This window comes from Budorcas taxicolor, chromosome 5 (genome assembly GCF_023091745.1).
Source record: "Budorcas taxicolor isolate Tak-1 chromosome 5, Takin1.1, whole genome shotgun sequence".
Lineage (NCBI taxonomy): Eukaryota > Metazoa > Chordata > Mammalia > Artiodactyla > Bovidae > Budorcas > Budorcas taxicolor.
In genome coordinates this window covers 22014798-22028106 of record NC_068914.1, presented here as the reverse complement: position 1 = coordinate 22028106, position 13309 = coordinate 22014798, and the positions used below count along the sequence as shown (strand labels likewise).

At 37.5% G+C, this 13309-nt stretch overlaps 1 protein-coding gene across 1 annotated transcript in view; it reads right to left on the bottom strand.

Moving 5' to 3' along the window:
* Positions 1–13309, bottom strand: part of CTNNA3 (catenin alpha 3) — a 1850481-nt gene that overhangs the window by 1362657 nt on the left and 474515 nt on the right. The window lies entirely within an intron of this gene.

Sequence of the window (13309 nt, the reverse complement as noted above, 5' to 3'; positions counted from 1 at the left end):
AAAGCATCAATTCTTTGGTGCTCAGCTCTTTGTAGTCCTACTCTCACATCCATACGTGACTACTGGAAAAACCATAGCTTTGATTAGATGGACATTGGTTGGCAAAGTAATGCCTCTGCTTTTTAGTATGCTGTCTAGGTTGGTCATAACTTCTCTTCCAAGGAGCAAGTGTTATTTAATTTCATGGCTGCAGTCACCATCTGCAGTGATTTTGGAGCCCCCCAAAATAAACTCTTTCACTGTTTCCCCATCTATTTACCATGAAGTAATGGGCCCCAATGCCATGATCTTCGTTTTCTGAATGTTGAGTTTTAAGCCAACTTTTTCACTCTCTTATTTCACTTTCATCAAGAGACTTTATTTCTTCTTTGCTTTCTGCCATAAGGGTGGTGTCATCTGCATATCTGAGGTTATTGACATTTCTCCCAGCAACCTTGATTCCAGCTTGTGCTTCAAAGAGCATCAATCTACATATTAAATTTAGTAATGCATAATGCCACAAAGAAAGATTTCATTTGGAAGTTTTTCGGGCTCCATTTGAAAGTTTTCTAATCAGGTTGCCATAAAACAGTAGTTTACCTTTATGAATGCTAAGCAAAATTGTTGTAAGGTCTCTTTCTCCCTAAAAGTAATTGAAAAGAAGGTCAAAGTCAGTACTTGGAAGGATCACTTTATCTAGAGAGAGACTAGCAGAGTATATATCAAGACAGCTAATGGGAAAGAAATATCAGGTGTCAATGAAAACTAATTTAGGTAAGAATGAATAGGAATATTTTTCTGTAGCCTGGATGAGAAATTACTAAGTTTAAAGGGTTTTCAATATAACTTAGAAGTGAAAGTGAAGTCACTCAGTCATGTCTGACTCTTTGCGACCCCACGGACTGTAGCCTACCAGGCCCCCCCGTTCTTGGGGCTCTCCAGGCAAGAGTACTGGAGCAGGTTGCCATTTCCTTCTCCAGGAGATCTTCCCAACCCAGGGATCAAACCCAGGTCTCCTGCACTGCAGGCAGACGCTTTATCCTCTGACTATATCTGCTCATTTCATATTTGAAGATCTGGCAGGGAAAAAAATGTGATGAAATTTCAAAATATCCTCGGTAATAACATGAGTCAACAGGAAATGTAAACTCTTATAATTGATGAAAAGAGTAGAGCACCCAACAGTTGAAATTAAGGAGACTTTCAAAGTAAGGTAAAGCAATTGCTCCCCAAAAAGAGCACAAAGTTCCTTTAGAGTCAGGATCCTTGGTTGATATCAGCACTGTGACTCTTCCGCTTTCTGGCAAACTGTAGTCTGTGTGCTACATGTAAAGTGACCCCTTCCTCCAAATCCTCTTATACTGAGGATCAGTGAGTGGGGGGTCTGCAGCAAGTCAAAACACTCATGCTTTTCCCAGCTCAAGCCACTCTTGCTGTTTCATTACCCCCAAAATGCCCGCTCATCATGTATCAGATAGAAAATGATTCTCAGTCTCCTGCCCCTTCCTCATTAATATCCCCAAGCCCAAAAGAGTCATGTATATACTTTTCCTTCACCTTTTCAATGATAACTGTAACACCATACACATTGCATCTTATTAATATTACATTTAAGCTCTATACTCAAATTAGAAATATTCAAGCTTAGAAATTCTATAGTGTTAGAAAATGTCAGTAGACTGTTCTCACTACCTTCCGTATGATGTCACAGTGTCATGTGCCTCATTGCTTTTTCATCAAGATATCAGTTGCTTTCAACTGACGGCTTCTTCAGTCTCTGGACCAGTTGCCTGATGGCTAAATCTGTTTACCACAGTGCTGCATCTATCACCAGAATTCCAACTCTACCTCTGGCCTCCCTCTATCTCCATAATGCTGAGTCCATATACCAGTCCAAAAGTCACATGACTAAGTAATGAAAGAAGAAAAATATAGTCAGACTCATTCTAGGCATTGAAGAAGCCGCTATGCCTATCAAACAAGAATAATTGGCCTCTCTCAAAGCAACTACACTTCTTCAAAACTCATGGCCATTGCAGGCTGCTTAATAAATATAACCTCTGGCAGCTGCATGACAGATCCATGCATCTGCACGTGTATACAGTTACACAGACTGCTTTTCCATGTGCAGGATATGACACAGGCCAGCTGACTGGCTTATAGTAGGCTTGGAGAAGAGTCAAAGAGAGAATTGGCAGGCACTTCATGTCTCTTCGTTTTTCATTTTTTCCCTTTGCTCTGGGGCTTTTGGCCTTTCCTCTTTTGGATCCTGCCTACTAAATTATTTATTCAACTTCAAGTGGTCATTTGTCACTAATAGAGCTAAGATTTTGTGAACATATATGTTATACTTAGTCCAAACTGCTTAGATGTCAGTAATCAACCTAAATTAGCAGACTTCATTTTAGTTACAACTCTATCTTGAATTTCATTTTAAAGGGAGCTGGGATCAGGTAATGGGAACTTAGCAAAGTACAAGTTCATCTGAAAGTAGCCAAAGGATTTAGGCAGGAATGGCAACCCACTCCAGTGTTCTTGCCTGGAGAATCCCATGGACAGAGGAGCCTGGTAGGCTACAGTCCATGGGGTTGCAAAGAATCGAACACAACTGAACAACTTCACTTTCACTTTCACTTTCATGTATTTGGGTGGCAGTCAGTTCAGTTCAGTTCAGTTCAGTTCATTTCAGTCGCTAAGTCGTGTCTGACTGTTTGTGACCCCATGAATGGCAGCATGCCAGGCCTCCCTGTCCATCACCAACTCCCGGAGTTCACTCAGACTCAGGTCCATCGAGTCCGTGATGCCATCCAGCCATCTCATCCTGGGTCATCCCCTTCTCCTCCTGCCCCCCAATCCCTCCCAGCATCAGAGTCTTTTCCAATGAGTCAACTCCACATGAGGTGTCCAAAGTACTGGAGCTTCAGCTTTAGCATCTTTCCTTCCAAAGAAATCCCAGGGTTGATCTCCTTCAGAATGGACTGGTTGGATCTCCTTGCAGTCCAAAAGAGTCTTCTCCAACACCACAGTTCAAAGGCATCAATTCTTTGGCACTCAGCTTTCTTCACAGTCCAACTCTCACATCCATACATGACCACTGAAAAAACCATAGCCTTGACTAGACGGACCTTAGTCAACAAAGTAATATCTCTGCTTTTAAATATGCTATCTAGGTTGGTCATAACTTTTCTTCCAAGGAGTAAGCGTCTTTTAATTTCACGGCTGCAGTCACCATCTGCAGTGATTTTGGAGCTCAAAAAAATAAAGTCTGACACTGTTTCTACTGTTTCCCCATCTATTTCCCATGAAGTGATGGGACCAGATGCCATGATCTTCGTTTTCTGAATTTTGAGCTTTAAGCTTTAAGCTTTTTCACTCTCCTCTTTCACTTTCATCAAGAGGCTTTTTAGCTCCTCTTCACTTTCTGCCATAAGGGTGGTGTCATCTGCATATCTGACGTTACAGATATTTCTCCTGGCAATCTTGATTCCAGCTTGTGTTTCTTCCAGTCCAACATTTCTCATGATGTACTCTGCATATAAGTTAAATAAGCAGAGTGACAATATACAGCCTTGATGTACTCCGTTTCCTATTTGGAACCAGTCTGTTGTTCCATGTCCAGTACTAACTGTTGCTTCCTGACCTGCATACAGGTTTCTCAAGAGGCAGGTCAGGTGTGGTCTGGTATTCCCGTCTCTTTCAGAATTTTCCACAGTTTATTGTGATCCACAGAGTCAAAGGCTTTGGCATAGTCAATAAAGCAGAAATAGATGTTTTTCTGGAACTCTCTTGCTGTTTCCATGATCCAGTGGATGTTGGCAATTTGATCTCTGGTTCCTCTGCCTTTTCTAAAACCAGCTTGAACATCAGGGAGTTCACGGTTCACGTATTGCTGAAGTCTGGCTTGGAGAATTCTGAGCATTACTTTACTAGCATGTGAGATGAGTGCAATTGTGTGGTAGTTTGAGCATTCTTTGGCATTGCCTTTCTTTGGGATTGGAGTGAAAACTGACCTTTTCCAGTCCTGTGGCCACTGCTGAGTTTTCCAAATCTGCTGGCATATTGAGTGCAGCACTTTTCCAGCATCATCTTTCAGGATTTGAAACAGCTCAACTGGAATTCCATCACCTCCACTAGCTTTGTTTGTAGTGATGCTTTCTAACCCCCACTTGACTTCACATTCCAAGATGTCTGGCTCTAGATTAGTGATCACATCATCATGATTATCTGGGTCGTGAAGATCATAGCAAGAAGAGATAAGAAAGCCTTCTTCAGTGATCAATGCAAAGAAATAGAGGAAAACAACAGAATGGGAAAGACTAGAGATCTCTTCAAGAAAATTAGAGATACCAAGGGAAAAATTCATGCAAAGATGGGCTCGATAAAGGACAGAAATGGTCTGGACCTAACAGAAGCAGAAGATATTAAGAAGAGGTGGCAAGATTACACGGAAGAACTGTACAAAAAAGATCTTCATGACCCAGATAATCATGATGATGTGATCACTAATCTAGAGCCAGACATCCTGGAATGTGAAGTCAAGTGGACCTTAGAAAGCATCGGGGATTCAAAATGAAAAATTTCAGAGCCCTTTGTTAAAAATGTATTCAGAATTTCAAGAAGGCAACTTAAGATGATTAAAATAAATATGGTCAAATTTATTTAATAAATAAATTAAAATAAATTTATTTTATTAAAATAAAACTTCCAAACATGGGGTCCTGTGTCACTGTGAAGGTTGTACACCCATGAAGACAGTCCCAGATCTATGGAAGAAAACATGAGATATTTTGCCATTTCTTTCAACCATTAAGCTACTTATTATACAAACTAATATGTTGACCAGTATTTTCTTCATAATCTATATATTTTCAACAAAAGTTTCTATTTAGAGTTTACAAAGATTTTTTTTTTCTTTTCAACTGTTCTGAGAGAATAAACTTTGAAATTCTACTCAGAGCATAAAGTTTAATGAGATTTTGAAGTATAATGTTCTGCCACCTCTCTTGCCTTTCCAAATCCACTATAAATACTAAAATGTGCAAACAAAGCTATTAAATGATAAATCCATAGCTAACCCAAAATCTTAAACTTAGCAGTGAATACCTGCCACTAACAAAATCTGTAGGTGCCAAAGTCTATGAATAGCATGGCCATTATACAATGTTCTCTGTAATAAGGCAGCAATCAACATCCTAAAGAGGAAAGCACGGCACTCTATTATGACCCACACCACTAACCAAGTTTTATCTAACTGTGTCCTAAAAACAAAAGACTAAAATTTTCCACCCTCCATATTTTTATTCAAGCAAAACCAGGTTCCTATAAATTAAAACTGGAACTCACAAGACCAAACACCAATAAAATTATATTTTACTAAATTTTTAAAGATAAGAGCAGATCAGTAACAAGTTACTTCACATTTCTTTATCTCAGTTTATTCTCAGGATATCTCTCAAACACCTATCCATTTTGAGCAAAGTGCTTTGTCCAACAGATTGACTATGTTAGATAGAAAATTTGCTACATTTTGCAGAAATAAAGTGACCATAATTGATCACTTTACTTGGTAAATATAACATTCCAAAGACTTTGTGATAATCTGAGTACTAATTGCATCTATAGCTATATGAAGAGGGAATCATGGGCATCTCTGCTACAATAAAACTAGAGACTAGAGAATCTTCTGGACTTGGAATAATTTTAACTAATATTTAAAAAATAGTTATTGGAATGTTAAATTATTTATTTCAGTTAACATACCATATTTACACGTGTTCAAATGATTCCCCTTCATAAGACTAACTCTAAAAAATATATTTGAATACTCAAAATCTTTTAATAATTTATTTTTGGCTGTCTCCTCCTCTTCGTATCAGATCTTCCTTCTCCCAATTCAGTTCATTCCCCCTATTGAGGATATGATGCCACCAGTCTTCTAATCATAGATCTGTTTAATATCTAAGCCATCTTGGGCCATTTTCCATTCTCATCCTTTGTAGTCACTACAACTGTCAACTCTTCCTTCTTTATATATATCTCTTCCCTTTCCATTTCAACTGCCCTAGTTTTAATCCTTATTATCTCTTACTCTAAATGTTAAAAAAATTTTTTTGATTCTTTTTGCCTCCAACCATCTAGTCCTACAAATTAATCTATACACATGTGTTATGTTAGTCACTCAGTTACGTCTGACTCTTTGCGACCGCATTGACCATAGCCCACAAGGCTCCTCTGTCCATGGAATTCTCCAGGCAAGAATACTGGAGGGGGTTGCCATTCCCATCTCCAGGGGATCTTCCTGACCCAGGGATCAAACCCAGGTCTTCCACACTGCAGGCAGATTCTTTACCATCTGAGCCACCAGGGATCTACACATGACAACTGATTAATCTTCCCACAACATTTGTTTGATTTTCTCCCTTCAGCAATCAAATAATCATTTAGTAAATTCCAAATTTCTTAGCTTGATATTTGGTATGGTTCCTTCAAATTTAGTTTCCAAGCCAGATTGTCTAACAGTCTCCTGCTATAAACACTATAACATAGTGTTTAGAAGCATGGCCTGGGAATTCCAATTTCATTACTGCAGAAAGGAGCAATATTATCCATCTTTTTTAAAGAGGAAAATATGAACTTAAGAATGCAATTTCCCCTAGTAGAAAACGAACTTTTATTAAAAGAAAATTTTAAGGGAAATCTCTTAGAACGAAAAGCACTTTTTCTCCCAGATAAATACTAAGAAATGCCTTAATCACTGCTATTAAGAAAGCTGAATCTTTAAGCTCTGAAACTAAAGTACATTGATTCACTGATTAATCAAACTGGCATGACAGTCCCAATTAAGACTAACCTCAATTGTGTTCTAATATTCATCCTTAATGGTATGTTCCTGTGAGAAGTTTTCTGCCAGTCCACGTAAAGATTCTCTTACTGGAAAACTCTTATTAAAGGATCCCTATATATGCACCCAAAGTGTAAATCAAATCTTTATGTTTATTCAGGCATTGAAGTCTTGCTGTTTATAAACAATCATTGTTTTACTCAAAGTTCCTCAAGAAGATTCCTAAAAATGACTTGTCACAAGTATATTTCTGATAATTTTTAGATTACATCACTAAATTGGCTAAGAAATTATAAAACCCTAATGGAAAACCTAACAACTTCATCCAGGTCAACAGAAATTAATTATGTGAGACTGAATGTATTGATAAATATTATTCATAACTTATGACTTTTTCTGTAATACATCAGTTTCACTCTTTATTTTCTACAAAAAAATACCTCTTACACTACAACCTATAACAAGTTGATAAAGTATACCTTTGTAAACAAAGATGAAACATTTCGTTTCCCTCTCTGCTGAGAGGGTAACAGGCAGGAAGGCCAGGGGTCTTCAAACGGAGGAAATAGCCTGCAAGTGTCAGACATTTTTATCTCTCTTAAGCGGCAGGAGGAAACAAACTAGCGATGTTTTTTCCTTCTCTATACATATTTAAAAAGAGATTTCTCTTAAAATTCTGTGTTGCCATGACACCTGGTTTCACCTGAAGTTAACCAGTGCTTTTTTTTTTATGGAAATGTTTATCAAGCTATGCAAATGTACTATGCATTTACCCCAAACTCTGTCTTCAAGTTGGTTTCACCTTTTGGCTCAGAACCTCCTTGATAAAACAGTATGTTATACTCCGATATTGTTCCTCTAACCTGTGTAAATGACACTATTTGTATGGTGATCTGCCTTTCTTCAAGATTCAAGTTAATCATTTTATGGCCCAAGATAAACCATTTGGTGCCAAGATTATCCCAAAATGCATCTTACGGGTGAGGGGCCTGGTGCCATTCTGAGTTTTGAGGCATTCCTTTCTTTCATTAACAGATTGCTATTCATGGGGTCGCAAAGAGTCGGACATGACTGAGCGACTGAACTGAACTGAACTGAGTGACTATATAACATCCAGCTGAAGACTAGCAGGGGGGCACTCTCTCTGCCCCCTTCTGAAGCCTATGTCAGAAGCTTTCTCTATCTCCTTTATACTTTAATAAAACTTTATTACACAAAAGCTCTAAGCAATCAAGCCTCGTCTCTGGCCTCGGATTGAATTCTTCTCCTCTGGGGGCCAAGAATCTCGGCATCATGATTCAACAACAGACTTTCACTACCTGATCTTTCTAGAACTTGGCTTCTCCAGCTGGCTCACCTGTGAACTTGATGGCTTATTGCAACCAAATTAAAACTAGTTACACTAATCATTGTTTTACTATGTTTTCTCTTGTCATTTTCAAATTATTTGTGCCTTATACCTCTCTCCGATGGACTTCAGTTAAGTGCAGTTAGGTCGCTCAGTCGTGGTCAACTCTTTGCAACCCCATGAATCACAGCACGCCAGGCCTCCCTGTCCATCACCATCTCCCGGAGTTCACTCAGACTCACATCCATAGAGTCAGTGATGCCATCCAGCTATCTCATCCTCTGTCGTCCCCTTTTCCTCCTGCCCCCAATCCTTCCCTACATCAGAGTCTTTTCCAATGAGTCAACTCTTCACATGAGATGGCCAAAGTACTGGAGTTTCAGCTTTAGCATCATTCCTTCCAAAGAAATCCCAGGGCTGATCTCCTTCAGAATGGACTGGTTGGATCTTGCAGTCCAAGGGACTCTCAAGAGTCTTCTCCAACACCAAAGTTCAAACGCATCAATTCTTCGGCGCTCAGCTTTCTTCACAGTCCAACTCTCACATCCATACATGACCACTGAAAAAACCATAGCCTTGACTAGATGGACCTTTGTTGGCAAAGTAATGTCTCTGCTTTTCAATATGCTATCTAGGTTGGTCATAACTTTTCTTCCAAGGAGTAAGTGTCTTTTAATTTCATGGCTGCAGTCACCATCTGCAGTGATTTTGGAGCCCCCCAAAATAAAGTCTGACACTGTTTCCACTGTTTCCCATCTACTCCCCGTGAAGTGATGGGACCAGATGCCATGATCTTCGTTTTCTGAATGTTGAGCTTTAAGCCAACTCTGATGGACTAGGACTTTATTAACATTGCTAACTGTATTACTTAAATCCTGATTCATAAGATTGGTATCTCTTACATTACCCAATGTGTAACCAGACCTCTGACAAAATTAATGATGTTTAAACATATTAAGAGAGTTGATCATATATTTAACTCTACACAGAATACTGTAATAGTGCAACTCCAGATATGGGAAGAAACAACACAGGGAAACATTCCCTAGGTCATAATAGACTAGTTAGACAGGTGAACCAGAGAATTTTAGATTATCAACAAGGCCTGATCTAAAAATTAACACATTAAGTGGCCTATCAACAGAATCTTTATCTGATCTGGAAATAAGCCTTCTGTGGTACAAAATCAGTCATGAAATGCCTCCCAAACATTGGTCAAATTTATGACCAAGAAGAGGCATTGTGGATAAAAAATGTCACCTGCCATATCAGCAAGTAAAGGATGCTATAGCCATTAAGATATCAGCCACTAAAGCCACCCCCAGCCATGAACCCTGGGGGATTCACAGTGGAGAAAAGCAGGATACTGAGCTTAGCTAGTTATGGTGCATATCAAAGAATTGATTTCAATGAGCCCAAAGGTGCTAGAAAGTGAGGGGATGGAAAATGATATTCTATGCAAAACAAAAAGAAAGCTGAGGCAGCAATACTTGTTTCAGGCAAAACAGACTTTAAAAGAAAGACTGTAACAAGAGACAAAAAAGGCCATTACATTGTAATAAAGGAATCAATCTAACCAGAAGATATAACAAGTATAAATATCTATGCACCCAATATAGGAGCATCTAAACACACGAAGTAAATATTAACAGTATTAAGGCAGAAACTGATGGTAAAGATAAAAGCAGAGGACTCTAGTACCCCAACTACATCATAGGACAGATATTCAGACAGATAGTCAATAAGAAAACAAATGTTTTTTATGTATGTATTCAGATTATTGAATACATACATAAAAAACATTCCATCCAAAAATTGAATAATACACACTCTTTTCAAATAAATATGGAAGATTCTCCAGGATAGATTACATGCTAGGTCACAAGACATATCTCAGTAAGTTAAAGAAGACTGAAATTGTATCAAGCACTTTTCCAAATACAACCACATGAGACAAGAAAACTGCAAGAAGAAACTGAGAAAAAAAATAAACATGTGAAACGTAAACAGTATACTACTAAATAACGGGATTGAAGAAAACAGAGTAAATAAAAAAAATCTCAAGACAAATTAAAATGGAAATACAACAGGCCAAATCTATGGGAGGCAGCGAAAGCACTTCTAGAAGGAAGTTTATGGCAATAAAGGCCCGATCCACAAATCAGGAAAAGTCTCAAATAAATGGTCTAAATTTACACCTAAAAGAAGTAGAAAAAGGGCAACAAACAAAACCTAAAGTTAATAGAAGTAGGGATATAATAAAGATCAGAGCAGAAGTAAATGAAATAGAGACTAAAAAGAGGGACAATCAGTGAAACTAAAACGTGATTCTTTTAAAAAATAAATTAAATTGATAAATTTTTACCCAGACTCATCAAGGAAAAAAAAGAGAGATAACCCAAATAAATCAAATCAGAAAAAAAGAAGATAAGTTACAAATAACACTGCAGAAACACAAAGAATCATAGAGGTTACTACAATTATATGCCAACAAATTGTAAAACCCAGAAAAACATATAACTTCCTAGAAACATATAATCTCCCAATTCTTAATCAGGAAGACATAAAAATATTAACAGAGAAATTACTAATAATAAACTTAACAGTATCAAAAAACTATCAACAAACAAACCTTTAGAACCAGAGGACTTCATAGGAAAATACTACCAAACATTTAAAGAAGAGTCAACACCAAACTTTCTCAAACTATTCCCCCAAAAATTGCAAAATAATACTTCCAAATTCATGCAATGAGGTTAACATCAACCTGATATCAAGACCAGACAGACACAACAACAACAACACAATTATAGGTGAATATCACTGATAAAAAGGCAGAAGTATAAGTTTTCAAGAAAATATTAGCAAATAATAAATTAAAAGAATTTTACACCATGATCAAGTGGGATTTATTCCAGGAATGAAAGAATCATTCAGTATCTATAAATCACTTGATGTGCTATGCCATACTAAAATATTGAAGAATAAAAATCATACAGTTATCTCAACAGATGCAGAAAAAGCATTTTGACATACGTTCTGACATACATTTAGGATAAAAAATTGGTATAGAGTAAACATACATCAACATAAGCTATATATGACAAACCCTCAGCCAACAACATGCACAAAAGTAAAAAGTTGGAAAGTTTTCCTCTAAGGTCAGGAATAAGACAAGGATACCCACTCTCATCACTTTTATAAAACATATGGTTGGAAATCTTAGTCACAGCAATCAGACAAGGAAAATAAATAAATAAAAGGAATCCAAATTGGAAAGAAAGAGGTAAAACGGACTCTATCAAAGGAAAACTATTAGATCTAATATATGAAATAGCAGGATACAAAATTAATATACAGAAATCTGCTCCATTTCTATACACTGATGATGAGCTATCAGAAAGAAAAACTAAGAAAACAATCTCACTTACAATTGCATTAAAAATAATAAAATATCTGTGAAAATAATTTTAATCAAGGAAGTGAAAGATCTGTATCCTGAAAACTATAAGAAATTGATGAAAGAAATTAAATATGACACAAATAAATAGAAAGATATACCATGCTCATAGATTGGAAGAGAAATACTTTTTAAATGATAAAATCTACACAAGGCATTCCACAAATTAAATACCATATATATCAAAACACTAACAGCTTCTTTCATAGAACTAGAACAAATAGTTCTAAAATTTGACTGGAGCATATAAAACTCCAAAGAACCAAAGCAATCTTGTGACACAAGTAGAAAGCTGGAGAAATCATGTTCCCTGATTTCAAACTATATTGCAAAACTATAGTAATTAAAAATATATGGTATTGGGATAAAAGCAAGCATGTAGATTAATGGAGGACTTCCCTGGTGGCTCAGTGGTAAAGAATCTGTCTGCAATGCAGGGATGCAGGAGACATGGATCCAATCCCGAGGTCTAGAAGATTCTCTGAAGGCCGGCATGACAACCCACTCCAGTATTCTCGCCTGGAGAATCCCATGGACTGAGGAGCCTGGCAGGCTACAGTCCATAGCGTTGTAAAGAGTCAGACATGACTGAAGCAACTGAGTTTGCAGGCACTGATTAATGGAACTGAATAGAAAGCCCCTAAATATAACCATGATTATATCACCAATTAATCTACAACAAAGGAGGTAAGAATATACAATTGGAAAGTGTCAGCCTCTTTAACAAATGATGCTCAGAAAACTGCAACGTGCAACAGAACCAAACTGGACTAATTTCTCACACATTACACAAAGATAAACTCAAAATAGATTAGAGACTCAAATGTAAGACCTGAAACCATAAAACTCTTTGACATCAATCTTAGCAAAAATTTTTTGGATCTGTCTCCTTAGCCAAGGAAAAAAGAAGCAAAAATAAACAAATGGGGCTACATAAAACTAAAAAGCTTTCTCCATAAAGACAGAAACAGTTAACAAAATGAAAATGTAGCTTACTAAATAGGAAAAGATATTCTTAAATGACATATTCAATAAGGGATAAATAATCAAAATATACAAAGAATTCAAACAACTCAACATCAAAATAACAAACCCAATTAAAAACTGGCCAGAGGATCCCAATTCTCCAAAGAAGAGAAGACATACAAATAACCAACAGACACATGAAAAGATGCTCAATATCACTAATCATCTGCTACTGCTGCTAAGTTGCTTGTCATGTCCGACTCTGTGTGACCCCATAGACAGCAGCCCACGAGGCTTCCCCATCCCTGGGATTCTCCAGGCAAGAGCACTGGAGTGGGTTGCCATTTCCTTCTCCAATGCATGAAAGTAAAAAGTGAAAGTGAAGTCACTCAGTCGTGTCTGACTCAGCAACCCCATGGACTGCGGCCCACCAGGCTCCTCCGTCCATGGGATTTTCCAGACAAGAGTGCTGGAGTGGGATGCCATTGCCTTCTCTGCACTAATCATCAGGGGAATGCAAATCAAAGCCACAATGAGATACCACAGCAAACCTTTCAGAACGGTTACAATAAAAAATACAGCAAGCAACAAATGCAGGCAAGGATGTGGAACAAAGAGAGCCCTAGTGCACTGTCAGTGAGGTGGTACATTAGTGCAGTCACCAAGGAAAACAGTATGGAGGTTTTTTAAAAAATTAAAAGTAGATCTACTATAA